Here is a 15,344-nt window from a genome sequence, read left to right as displayed (position 1 = left end):
AAGATATCGCCGAAAACACAAAGCGCGAATAGAAGCTTCGATAATATTTCACGCGCGATTAATGCTTGCGTAAAACAAATCTTCCGATATATCTCCTTGTTCGTTGTTCCGAGAACACATTAACAGGTGATTACAGGTGATTTGCCATGAGCGATCTATATTCTACATCGATACAAAGCATCGATCAAAAGCATGCCTTATCACCTTGAGATAAGAGATGTCGCGAATACGAAGATGTCACGAGTTTCACTGTACTTAATATGACAATGACAAAGCTCAGGACAAATATGTTGAAAAATTGCATTTTTACATTTTGCAAAAATGTAAGGTTTTTTTTTCTCATTTAGTGTTTCTATATGCATTTGTTGTTTTTTTTTTTTTTTTCTAAAAAGTAATATGTATTAAAAAATTAATTTAAAAAATAAATTACATTGAAAAGTTATAATTAGTCGCTCATACAATATCAATCAAAAATTTAGTAATTCAAAATAGCATGTACATAAATCGAATAATACAAAGGTAGATTTTTATTAAATTAAAGTGTAATAAAAATACTGAAAAATCTTATGATAAAAAAGAAACGTCAAGTATTTGTTATATGACTACCTTTTAAAAATTAATAATTGACCAATAAAATTTATTTTGTATTTTTAATCAAAATTATATATCATTATTTTCATTCTCGGCAAATGATTCTGCACGTCCAGGCACATTCTTTATTTACATCTTATCTCTTATACAGGATAATCGATCTCGCGCGACATTGCACCATGGCATTGACATGTTATCGGAACCGAATGTAACGATATACGAATCTAAAATGGCGACGAGATGTGAGATAACGAGTCTGGTATTGTCACTTTCGGAATACGAATAAAAATGTATCGAAATTTTCTTCACGTAATGGAAGGAAAATGGAAATCGAGATTGCTGCTTTGGTTGTTGTCGGTGTAAACGGTTAGTTTAAAAATAGCTCGGTCAGGTAATTGCTCCGCGAGTCAGCGGTAACGGGAGATGTGAGACTTCAATGTCAGGTCGTTACGCTACCGGGTTGTACAGATAAGAATTCTATTCTCGCGGCCAGGAAACGCACAATGCAAAGGAAAGAAAAAAAAAATGGATACGAACGGCAAAGCATGTGTTTACGTGTACGTCAGCATGTGTTGAATAAGTATGTAAGAGATGCTCTTTATCGATTTGTCAGATACAAATCTTGCGTAGCACGCGGCGTGAATAAACAGGAATGACGCCGAGTATTTTCATTGCCGGGTTCTCGCGATTTTTTATTTGCTTATATCAAGAGAGAGAAAAAGAGAGAAAAAGAGAGAGAGAGGGTACCGGTGATTCTAAGACCGCTCGGAGAGCGCGTCACGCACATGGTATTCGTGCGTGATGATGGTAATCGATTGCATCTTTGCAGACTGACCGCTCTATTTCACTACAGTTATGAGATATATTGATGAAATAAGTTTTCATACGTTTATAATTTCTCGATATGCGCGAGCCGATAGGAGTGATAAAGGCAACGCAAGGCAAAGCGTGTACTGTTGAATATTAAATAACGCGTAAATTAATTAACTAGTTGCGTAATTATTTTCTCGTGTCCGCGTGTGGTATATGAAAAAATTTAAATTTGGTTTATAGAATCGAAAAAAGTATTATAATAACGTTATCGCGCATTAAGTATTTTTGAAATATGTTTTTTCTTGATTTCTTGAAGAAGATACGGCTTAACGAATGTTTGTAGCTATTAACATGTGTGTATGTGTGTGTGTTCCACATTTAATCATTTAAATGATACATACGACAGTGACAAATTCTGATAAGTATTTTTTATGCCACTAGATTAGATTTTTTTAACGCGTATTTAATATGCCTTCCGCGTTCTCTTCCGCTCGCTTGGTTCTTACATTTAAAAATTTTGGTAATTGACATCATTTACTGATAATAGACGAATGAAAAAACTTGAGATAATTTGAATAGTCATCAAGTCAAAGTCCCGCTTACTATCGCTCTTGATTAATAGAGGCATTTATCAGGTAAATATTATTCCGCGCGATATAAATTGGATAGTGCGAGTGTGCATTTGTTTGCTTGAAGATAAAGGCGTCCCTTCCTTCTATACAGAAGAAAACATATAGTTCTTGTGTCGCACGCGCGCACACACACACGGACAATATCGTTAAATCCAAATTAATTATAATTATCGACACAAATATTTTAACTTTGTATGATTGATTTCTATGTTAATATGTCGAAGTATTATATACATCACGTTTAATATACGTGCATATATACGCAGTCTTACATGCTTTAGTCGTTATCAATAAGTATATCTAATTATTTTGATACACAGTTTGCGAATATTATTACATCCATGATTATTTTAAAATTATTCAAAAATTTCCTTGATGAAAGATAAAAAGCCTATGATTGATTGCAGTTATAAATATGAAAACGATTTACTAAAATAATGTTTTCTTCATAATATGCATTAATTTTTCGTCGTGTCAAGCTGTAAATAAATTTTAATTATTTGTATTTGATTGAAGAATATTATTGTTAAATTCGTCGAAATTGATGAATTATTTACCAGGATGGATTTTGAAGTAGGGAAAAGTAGGGCAAAATTGGGTATTTTGACTTCTCCAAAAGGGTAGGGTGAAACCGGGTACCTACAAGCCTAGTCCTCTGAAGCAAGCCATTTCAAAATTTTATTCACGTTTTTTTTATGTCATCTGTATCTTCGAAACGTTACTCTTATGCATAAGCTGACTTTCCGTAGGCTTGTTGAATTATGTGTAATGTTTCTTTTGGAGACTTCTCTAATTTAACGCAGAATTTAATGTTGGCGCGTTGTCAAGTGTTCTTTCCATTACACCGATTTTTAAATAAAATTTTGTAACACAACTTTGTGTGATTGTATCTCATTAACTATTGAACCAAATAATTTAAAACTTGGCAGCACAAACGAATCAAACGTTCGGAAATGCGAAACGAGTCTCGAAACTTAATTGTTCGACAGTGTATATAGATACCTGGTTTGACCCGCCTAACCGCTTTTACCTTACTTTCCCCTACATAAAAGTAAATCTTGCCCAAAAGCATAAATGAACCACGTTGCAGCAGTTTAAGAAAATATATATAATGCACCATAATTTTCTCTCTAATTCTATGAGTTTGTTTGCTGCTCTCTATATAATCCATAACAATACATATACAATCCCTCTATATAATCCTATTTTTTTTTTCTTGTGAATTGTATTACAACGATGTTTTATTGTTTCCAACAATTTTTGTGTTCTTGAACTCGAGAATAATTTCTTTTCACTTTTATCAATATATCATTATACACACTTATCATAAAAGGTACCCGGTTTTATTCTACTTTCTTTATGCACCATAACTTTCTAATTCTGAGCTTATTTACTGCTCTCTATATAATCCATAACAATGCATACAATTCTTCTATATAATCCTTTTATTTTTTTTTTTTTGTGGATTGTAACACAACGATGTTTTATTGTTTCCGGCAATTTTTGTATTCTTGACACAATTCTTTTTCACTCTTATGAATATATCATTACACGTACACACACGCACACTATTAACTTTACACTTTCACCACAAAAAATCAAATTCCGATGTATATTATGTAGCATACTCAAGTGATAATTTATTGCTAGTATGTTGCTTTAATCACGAATTGATTGTTTTTATCAATTAGCAGGAAATTGATATTAAATATGGGATTGATATTAAATACTGACTTAACATTACAGAGTAGCACCTTTATCTCCGAAAACCATTTGAAATAAATCGTAAATAAAAAAAAAAATTTACCAGAATTAATTGTTAACTAATTGCTCAAAAATACTGCAAATTTATTATTCGCGAAATAAGTTTAAATCAAAAACGCTTAATCAACATTTATATCAGTGCAATAAACTATGTTACCACGAAAATAAACGAGCATTTAATTTTATAAAAAACAAATAATAAATTAACGATATTATGTGAAACGCTTACCGCATGGTTTCTTCGGCCGTTGCTCGATGTCTTCTCGGATCTCTTCCTTTCTTGTTCATCTTTTATTGCTCCTCCACGACACTCACTCGCGAAAACACGGTTAATTACGACCACGCACGCACCAATCACCGAATATGACGATCGCCGCGCACTTTATTTCCAACATATAACGTGCATTTATTTTATATTAAGAGATGAGAGAATGTGAAAATTTTCACCCTACACGAAGCTACGATTCGCTCAGTACTGGAAAATCACGCGTCAAATTCGCACAATGTATTTCTGTTGCTAACGAATAATATATACGCACGCATTTTACACAGCAATACTACCTTTTATTATAATACAAATGAATAAATATATGCAAATTAAAATTAAAGATAAATATCGGCAGAAAAAAAAATGCGAGATCCAAGACTATGTTAGTGCTTTGCTGACTCATGTGATTGAAAATTTGATCGAATAAATCTTATTAAACTACGCATTTTAACAGATCATGAAGGTATAAGCGCGGAATTTGTGACATATAGTCGACAAATATTAAAATGATATAATTACGACCTTTGATATAGCAACGTCCTTGTTCACTTACTTGTTGATATGTCTGTTCGCGTACGTCCCAGAGTTCCAGTAGTGGGATACGGCCCACTCTATAACGAGAGATATCGAGAGAGGAAAAAGGACAAGTACCGACACTATCAACGCACAGAGAAAATCTATTGTTATTCTATGAACGCGGTTCGTATATTAAGCAAGATGTATTGTATGTTGTTTTTTCAACCTACACGAAGCTACGATTCGCTCAGTACTGGAAAATCACGCGTCAAATTCGCACAATGTATTTCTGTTGCTAACGAATAATATATACGCACGCATTTTACACAGCAATACTACCTTTTATTATAATACAAATGAATAAATATATGCAAATTAAAATTAAAGATAAATATCGGCAGAAAAAAAAATGCGAGATCCAAGACTATGTTAGTGCTTTGCTGACTCATGTGATTGAAAATTTGATCGAATAAATCTTATTAAACTACGCATTTTAACAGATCATGAAGGTATAAGCGCGGAATTTGTGACATATAGTCGACAAATATTAAAATGATATAATTACGACCTTTGATATAGCAACGTCCTTGTTCACTTACTTGTTGATATGTCTGTTCGCGTACGTCCCAGAGTTCCAGTAGTGGGATACGGCCCACTCTATAACGAGAGATATCGAGAGAGGAAAAAGGACAAGTACCGACACTATCAACGCACAGAGAAAATCTATTGTTATTCTATGAACGCGGTTCGTATATTAAGCAAGATGTATTGTATGTTGTTTCTCAATAAAGTCTATCTAACAAGGGAATCTGGCGAATCCGAAAATTCTGATTTTGATGAAACTTTACACACATGTAGAGGGGTCAATAGATGAATTTAGAAATTTTCAGTCGCGGTCCAAAAACGGTTCAAAAAAGGGGTGAAAGCACCCCTCATATGTAGAGCTTTTTGCTTTTCTCGATATATCTCGAAAACTATTCGAGATATAAAAAAATGTTTTATACAAAAGTTTTATGGTAAAAACAGCTCTATTTAACTACGCTATTTTTTAAAAAGATTTTTGAACATTTTTTAAAAATTATTTTTTCAAATTTTATTAATGTGATCAAATAGAGTTGTTTTTACCATGAAACTTTTGTATATAACATTTTTTAAAACCGTTTCTGGGCCGCAATTAAAAATTTCTAAATTCATCTATTGACCCCCCTCCTCTACATGTCTGTAAAGTTTCATCAAAATCAGAACTTTCGGATTCGCGAGATTCCTTTGTAAGTTCTATCTGGGCAGATTTTGTTAAATTTGATAGTGATTTTATCCACAGTAAAATCTAATTTGTTTTACAGTACTTTATTAATTAGACGTTTTAGTAACGCGCGAATCAGTTCGTTTTATACCTGCAATATTTTAATAATAACTGAGAAATTTGAAAATGACATTGGTAACTTTATCCCGATAATATACAATACCTCGCGATACTACAAGTTGATGGCTAGTTACGATGCGATAATCACGAAGATTAATTAATCATACAAGTTGATAATCGATAAATGTGATACTCGTAGAAAATAATCATTTGGCATCTTCTAACACTTGTCGCGATCATACTTTGAGAAATAATACGATGACACACGAACTGCGTAACCTATTATATCGTATAATGCTTTTGTTTACATACAGTGATCTTGTTATCATTTTTGCGCGACGAGTTCTAATGTACAAAAACTACGCACTCAGTGCGGCATCGTATTTTATCTCTCTCGTCTTATTCCTTACAAGTATTACACAACTCGTGATAATCAACTCGCGTGTTTAATTAATCTTAACGATTATCGTGTCTTAATTAGTCATTAACTCATATAATATCGCGTAAAAGAGCGCAGAGTTAACCTGCCGATATCACTTTCGAATTTTTTAATTATTAACAAAATATTGCAGGTATAAAATAAATTGATTTGTGAGCGTTATTGAAACATATATAATAACTAGTGTAGATTATTAATTATAATAATCTACACTAGTTATTACACTATAATTTAATATTTATTAACTGCGTATCATAAAAAGTCCGCACTTATACATTGATGATCTGTTGAAATGTATATTTTATGTGATTAATATTCGATCGAAATCAATCGCGCGAGTCGACATAGCAATAACATATTCTTAGATATCTTATTCTATGAATATCTATCTTTTAATTTTGATTTGTATGTATATATTTATTTACTTGAATTATAATAAAAAAAATTGCCGTTAAATGCGTGTATATTCTATTATTAACAAAATAGATAGACATTATATGATCTTGATTGTACAATTTTCAGTGCTGAACAAATCATAGCTTCGTGTGACCGTGAGAACTTCGCATTCTTCCGTTGCAATGTAAAATAAAGTGCATGTCGGGAGTACTATGTAAATTGAGGGGCGTTCGTCGTATTCTAGTGATTAGTGCGTGCGTGGTCGTAATTAACCGTGTTTTCGCGAGTGAGTGTCGTGTGAGTGTTATGGAGGAGCAATAAAGGACAAACAAGAAAGGAATAGGCCCGAGAAGACATGGACAACGAAGGCGAAACCATGAGGTAAGCATCTCATAATTTCGTTAATTTATTAGTATTTATTGGTATTTATAAAATTAATTGCTCGTTTATTTTCGTGGTGACATATAGTTTGCTGCAGTGATATAAATATTAATCAAGCATTTTTGATTATTTTTTAAATTTATTTCGTGAGTAATAAATTTCCAATAGTTTCGAGCAATTAATTAACAATTAATTCAAATTTCTTTTTTATTTACGATTCACTATAAATGTTTTTCGGAAGTAAAGGTGCTACACAACTGTAATGTTAGGGCGGTACTCCTATATTTAATATCAATTTCCTGCTAATTGGTAAAAGCAATAAATTCGTAATTAAAACAACATATTAGCAACAAATTAACATTTAATTATACCATATATCAAAATTTGATTTCTGGTTAAAATTCCAGATTAATAAAAATTAATGTATTATATTCTCAATGTTAAATGCTATTCTTTTTAATGAGTAAAATTCATTAGAAATTTAGTAAAGGATCCGCGATTAAAATAATCTTTGTTAACATTAGTATCGAAACTTCTTTATATCATCGATGTTATCGCGCTGATAATACTGTCAGAAGGCAGAGCGTCGGCAGTATCTCGGCCATCTCTGTCGAGAGAGGAATCCTTGATGCCACCTCGTATAACAAAGGTTCGCGGCTCGCCGCGGCTTTGTCCTTTCTTGCGATTGGCAGAATCGCTGTCGGGCGGCCGTTTCTAGATTCTCTCGCGTGGTCGCTTTCCTAATAGACACTCGTTACTCACGTTCAGGTGCAAACTGCACGTGGAAATCCGATTACGCAGTTGCGTTACGAGCGGGAGTAAGTCGCGGTGATGAGGATCGAGCCGATCCAACGAAACAAAGAAATCCTTGAGGCGCGCGAAGGAGATAGCAGATACAATTCGCGTTGTTAGTGCCAGATAAGCCGCCAACGAGTCTCGCAATCCGCGCGTCAATTAGACGCAATTTATTAGACGCTCTCTCGCTCGTTCGCGGCGAATTCGATTATTTTTCCGGGGGAAGCTTGTCGCGTGCGATACGTTACAATTCGTGTAATTTCGTGTAGCTCAGCTCGTTACAGAGAGCGAATGGCGCGACGATTATCGCGGCAATTTTGATTCCGGTTTTGCCGAGCGTTAGCGATAAATGACCGCTATATCACGGATAAGTCTGCGCGCGCGCGCATGATGGTTATGGGGTCCCCGGTAATCTCGAAAATCTACGGGGAGAAATGTCTCCCGCTCACGTGATAGAAGCACGAAACCCGACGATGGCGATAGCGGCGCGAGAACGACGCTTTAACCTGCGTAATTCGCGAATTATGATGTAAAGTACGCTTCATCCTTGGATCTTGGAATACGGCGTTGGGGGTTCTTGAAAGTCATTCGAGTGCGTTAGCTGCAATTAGCGGTTTTCGTATCCATCCGTTTGTAGAATCGCTCGGGAATAGCGGTGGAAAATCTCGGGAACATGGAAGATTTATCTGCCAACTGACGTATACGTTTGCACGCGAGAGACATGACATACCATAATCTAGATTATTCTGTCACTTTCCAGATAACGCGTCGCTTTTTGATCACTGATAGGTGACTATCCAATATAATGATTGCGGTCAAGAAGACGCTCACTTTTTATACATCTCTCAATTTCACCTGACTAATAATCAAAGAATGGAATTTGCATAACATGATATTTGTTTAGCGTGAAAATGTTTTCGCGAAGTATTAGCTGTAAAATGATTAGTATGTAGTTTCGGAATTGTTTAATTAAAATTTCTCGAAACTGCTGCGTGCACGACTTTCTTTCCAGTCAGCTTAAAAAAAGCTTGTGTTTCTTCCTACATATAATCGATGCTACGAAAGCAAAAAAAAAAAAAAAAAAGGAAAACCGTTATCTTCCGGATAACTTTATCCGGCGGTTGAGTAACCGTTAGAAATATTCTTTGTGTCTATGATCTTTATGTACATACAATAGTTTAGAAGCTAAGACAATAATACAAATCGAGCATATCGGGAAACTATACTTTCGGATAATCGACTCGTCCATTTGTCCGCCGTAAAACAATTTAGCCAGATAGATAAGAGAGAACTCCGGTCAATCTAAATCATCATCGAGGAACAAAGGAAAACGTGACTTATCTGCAGCGAAGAGATACGTTGATGACAAGGTACACACGCGCATTGAAAGAGCAACTGATTCATCGGCACGCAATGGCTCGCTGCGGCAATGACAAAGGTCATCCTTGAACCGCGATCCCTATTTGGCCGGCAAATCATGTAAACTGGTCCCTTATGGACAAGATATCCACGGCGTCGCGGCCTCACCTCGAGGATGAAGGAAGTTGGCACGACGTCGAGTGACTAAAACGCCCATCTCGTGTGCTGACAATCCTATTTTTACTTTCGGTATATCGGGCATGAGCGGTAAAACGTTGATATATTGCGTTAACGATATAAAGCTGCACCTGATACGCGACTACCGGCATAACCGGCTTCTCTCGATGACGTAACGCCTGTTTTGCTTATAACTACTTATTAACAAGATGGATATATACTTATTATCGTTACAATGAAGAGTAAGTAAGTAGCTAATAACTGAAATTTCGATTAATAAAGGTATAAATTATGCAGAGATACAAATATGTTGCGATGAATTTGAAAAAACTTAAAAAAAAAACTCTTTAACATAACTCTTATCCATTGCAAATCGGTACAGATATATCGCGAAAGAAATGAGATTACTAAAGACAGTACGCATAACACAAAGTTACGTCATAGATAACAAGGAAAAATTTGGAAGATGATATGAAAATCTGTTCCGTGACAAAGCGATCTTACAGAATCGCTCTTCGGATTAGAAATAGACGATAAGGCAGTGTATACAATTACGTAACGTTTACGTAACCAATTTACGTGAGAATTGTGCGAGGTTCTCATGGTAAAGATATCTCGAAAAAAGACTTAAATCGACCGTTATTATTAACTTTCTTAATATAACGACAATAGACAAGAGTTCAAGGTGGGACGAAAATAAAGCGCAGAACAAGAAGTGCAACCTTGAGGATATTATGCAAGAAATTGAAGCATGGAGGCAGTATGAATGATGCCGTTGCGAGAGCTTCAGTTAATACAGAAGAAAAGTTTTCATTGTCCGTGAGATCTGCAGCTCGTGGGCGATCGAAGTCGTGACGTCAGAGACGCTGTAATCCTTTCCTAACGCGTCGTCACGATTTTCTCGCGGCGACCTCTACGGATCTCTCTCTCTCTCTCTCTCTCTATTTTTTCTTTCTTCTCTACGTTTCCTGACGTCACTGCTACGTCCGCCACAGGATGAAATAAGTTTATAATAGAAGCTAAAGCTTATTAAAAAAAAAAAGAGATAAATCCATAACCATCGTATTGTGAATAAAGCGAGTTTCTAACAATAATACGCAGAAAAAAAATCGCAAAAAAATAATTTGCGTAGATTTAATTTAAATACCTCGTTAGAAAAGCAGATCTTCGTGATAGACAATGATCCAGGTTGGTCCTAGGTTGTTTGTTAAGATCGTTCTTCACAAGTTGACAAAGATGCGTGACATCACGCGGAATCAGCTCTTTCCGACACATCGTCATAATTTTATCACGATATTCCCACAGGTCTAACTGACGCGTGTGCGTGACGTCAATAGAGTGATATCATTCATGTTTTGTAGAAATTGTATTCACGGACGATTTAATATGCACAAAGAAATGGTAATGACGCAACATTAAAAACAAAAAAAAAATATCAATTTCAAAATTGTTTTTCTTATCGATATAAAAGAAATGCGCCAATACATAATGTCAAAACAAGATCTACTTTTGCTACAGACAAGTGCAATATCCGATCGAAATCATTTTTCATGGTAACGAACTCGATTGCCATAAATATTCCCTCATAATTTTTGTTCCATAAATACTTTTTTACGGTACGACCGGCGAGCTAATATAACATGGCTTCACAGACCGGCAAAAAACATTGAATTTTTTTTTTATAAGCGTCTCATCTGAACATGGTCGTGACACACCAGACGAATCGTTACATCTTCGCAAGTAAAACAAGGATTTGAAAAGCGTAGCAATTTAAATAACGCGACTTGAATAAAGTGTTTACATTTAAAGGGCAATGCATTTTCAAAATGCACGTACTCGTTCAATTATATATAGATAAATAATAACATTTACCAACTTATAATAAATTCTTTTTATTTATTTTCGCGCAAAAAAACATTGCTAAGATACATTAAGCTGAATCACGAATTGCTAGAGAATTGCATACTAAATTTATGGACCGTATCTGAAATATGAGAATAGAAATACCCGTTATGTCTATTCTTCGTATGCAATCAAAGGTTACAACGTTGAATGCCGTGAGGCATTCCCAACGATTCAGCATAAAATTTCTATGTTACGCTCGAATATATTATATTATACAAGATACAGCTTAAAAGCATGATATATAAATCATTTATTTAAATGATAATTCATACTTCAGAAACAATTATATATAATATAAAACAAACATAACTCGTTCGACGAGGGAAAAATATTTCATCTAATGAATATTGCGAATAAATAAAAAAGAGACTGATTTTTTAAAACTTTTCCGAAAGTTTGACGACGAAGCACCATTTATTAAGATAAAACGTCAACCAGTTTTCTCGCGAATCAAACGAATGACAGGATTACGAGAGGATTCTGATATAGTGGAGCGAGCATCTGTTTATGCGCGAGTAAACTAGTTTCGTAAAGATGATGTAACATATTGCATTCGCATCATTCGATATCCGGTCGATCGTTTCCTCGTAAACCGCATCGCGATCGCGATTGCTTTTCAGAACAAAGCCGTGACGTCAGCCGTGGGGGATAAAGGCACGTGCAAAAAACTGCATCACAAAGGAAATGTCACAACGCTCTTTATATTCGCCGTAGCTCACGTTCGCCGCCTAAATGCAGCTGACTGCTTTTACAATCGTACTCTCTCGACTCGCGAGGAGCGAATTTTACCTTGTCCCGTTACATGCCGACCGAATCTCAGTGCATTCTTCGATTCGGGTCACGGCTCCGTATACGCGGCCAATTTCTTGCTGACATTCTTAGATCACACGTCGTTGCGGAACGCCCGAATTCCTCGCGACGAGCATCGTTCACGGGTCTTTGAATGCACGACGAATGCAAACTTCTGTCGGTTCCGCGAAATCGGACGCGGTATTTCAGGTATTACTGTAGTGAAGAAACATCCGGTCTATACCGGCGTATTTTCGGATTGCCTGACCTATTTACGTTTAAAGAATATCATAATTATCATTTTTTTGTCATCATCTGTGCGTTACTAATCGCATCCTGTTAATGCGAACGAACGTTAAAGCATGGGGATCTAACGGTCGCATTTCACATTTTTGTTTATAAGTGACGCGAGGACATTCGCGCGAAAAACTAATAATAATATTTTTGCAAGTGTTGTTATGTGAATATTAAATAATGTGATAGGGAAAACAATGACTGAATAATTAATTATTTGTTTTCTATTGTAATTAATAATCAATAAAGTATTAAGGGGACATAGTTTGAACCTTCGAAAAATGAATACATTTAAAAAAATTTTTTTTGCAGCGCAATAATTTGATAAAAACTTTTTATTTTTTTTATGATATTAATACAATATTATTAAGTATTTAAATAAAAATCTTCAGCTTAAAAAATTTTTTTTTTTTTAAATTATGTGTATATTTGCAGATTTATATTTTCATGCACGGTATACATGAAAACTCGGACTAAGTTTGGATTGACTTCAAATTTTGCATGCGAGTTTCTAATAAGATTCCGCATCTGTTAATCAAACCTTTTTTAAACCCGATTCCCCATTTTTTGTTATAAACAAAAAAAGATGGATTTTTTTTTTTAAAGAAAAACTTTTTCAATGCCGCCAATTTTTATTTTTAAAAATTTTGTAAAAACGCTTGAATAACAGATAGCTATCAATATGTTTAATAAAAAAAAACTTGTGTTTTTTATTATATGATAAACGAACATTTTCATGCATACCGTGCAGCCACCTAAAATTGGAGCTCAGCAAATATTCGCATAACTTTAAAAAAAAAATTTCTTAAGCTGAAAATTTTTATTTAGGTATTTAATAATATTGTATTAATATTGTAAAAAAAATAAAAAGTTTTTATCAAGTCGTTGCGCTGCAAGAAAATCTAGAGAAAGTACTCATTTTTTGAGGGTTCAAACGGGTATGCCCTCTTAATAAAAACGGTAATCCTCCTTCATGGAAATATGCTTTATTGACGGTTATGGGGGGCACGGAAGTTGGCGAGTTCTTTTCCACGGTCCGCTACAAGTATAGTTTTATTCGTCGAGCTCGAATTTACAGTTATCATTGTTTGAACGGAATGCGGCATTTCTCTTTCCTGTTTCGCGATATGGCCGTCGTAGGACCCGACACAGTTAAATCCGGAAAGTGTCCTCGACGTGTCCTGGTACGTACAATTGATTCGGTGTCCATTATGTGTGTACATTCCTTCGTCATTAATCTCGCGCGGAATAAGACCATAAGAGGGGGAAAGGCACAATTGCATACCAGCTATACTCGTGCGTTGTCTAGTTTCGCAGGTGTTCCAATAAACTCCTGTTAGGCAAACACAATCAACCGTTTTTTTTAAATTTGTAAAGATTAAATACAGACACGTAATTTGATAGATAATTTATATTTTTAATCGAAAAGTGGAGCAAAATACGGTATCATATACTTATATTTAAAATATGATAATTATCTCTTATATACATTACTAATGTTAGTATTTAAATTATTTATATTTTAGAAGTAAACTTAGCAACGCATAAGATACAAGTTTTGATATTATTGTAATATCAAAACTTTAAACGTAATATACAGTTATGTTATGATAATATCGCGTATATAAAATTTCTTTATGTAATATATAATATAGATATAGTCTTATTTTTAAGTACTAGATACCGAGTGGATTACCTAAATAAAATATGTGCTTTATTTACCAAATTGTTTCAACATTGTCTTATTTGCAATTATTATTGCAAAATATTGTTTACAAAGATCGAATTTATTTGTAAAATATTGATGGATATTATTGAAATTTGTGTGCGGGCAAACGGTGATAAAGTATAATTATTCGTAACTGATGCATGACGATAACGAGAATATTAAGTTAATAACGATGAAAAGTAATAATTCCAAATATCCAGTTAAACAAGTTGTATAATACTAACTCGCTCAATCATGCGCCATTTACTCGCGATCATCATAAATGCTATGACTTTTCGTCGTTAAATTCCGTAATTTAATCACATATATATTTATTGGAGATTTTATTAATGCAGAAAAAGATCTCAGAAATTAGTTAAGAAATTAAATTAATCGTCTCTGTGTGATATATTTTTTATATAACTGCTTGACTTCTAATCTCGACACTACATTTTACATTAAATGTACTGTAAGTGCCACGTCGTCTACTGATAATAAATGTCATTCTCGTATTATGTAAATAAAATTAAGGCGACAACAGAGTTAAATGCGCAATAAATGTACAGATCTATTTCAGGTCTATCTAATTTAATCTCTCTGCGCTGGAAACTAATTAATTTCACTACTCTCGCAATAAAAAGTACGCTTAAAATTGCAAATCGAGTTGTAAAAAGCAGTGAATTACACAATAAACATTTTTCTCATTAAAGAATATTTATTAAAATTTTGTTGCTGAAATATTTTAATTTTTTAAAACGTGATATTACTTCGAATGCGATGGCCGAATACAATATTAGTCGTCAACAATCGAATGCACATTCGATGCAATAGTATTCGCAGCGCACAGAACTTACTCAGCGGCACCGTTAAATTTAATCTCGAGCGTATTTTATATTATTGCTCAAGTAAATCCCGTTGCAAAAGCGAGGCGATTTTGTCGTTGCGACACGCTCGGTACAGCGAAACACTTCACCGTCTTCGAATGATCCGCCGTGCCGCGCTTTAGGGGAATACAGCTCACTTGTGAAATGAAGCAAAATGCACTTTCACCCGGCATTGCGTTTCGCAACCCCCCTCCTGTCGCGGCGCGACAGCATCACCGACCATCTTGGTCCTTGTCGTCGAACGAAAGCAGATTCCGTCGCGCAGGAATG

At 34.6% G+C, this 15,344-nt stretch overlaps 1 protein-coding gene across 1 annotated transcript in view; it reads left to right on the top strand.

Moving 5' to 3' along the window:
- The window catches only part of LOC115245506 (zinc finger protein 704-like), a 97,549-nt gene that overhangs the window by 29,063 nt on the left and 53,142 nt on the right, over positions 1 to 15,344 (top strand). The gene's annotated exons all lie outside the window — the stretch shown is intronic.

This window comes from Formica exsecta, unplaced genomic scaffold, assembly GCF_003651465.1.
Source record: "Formica exsecta isolate Colony F162 unplaced genomic scaffold, ASM365146v1 scaffold98, whole genome shotgun sequence".
Classification (NCBI taxonomy): domain Eukaryota; kingdom Metazoa; phylum Arthropoda; class Insecta; order Hymenoptera; family Formicidae; genus Formica; species Formica exsecta.
This window is presented reverse-complemented; position numbering and strand designations above follow the sequence as displayed.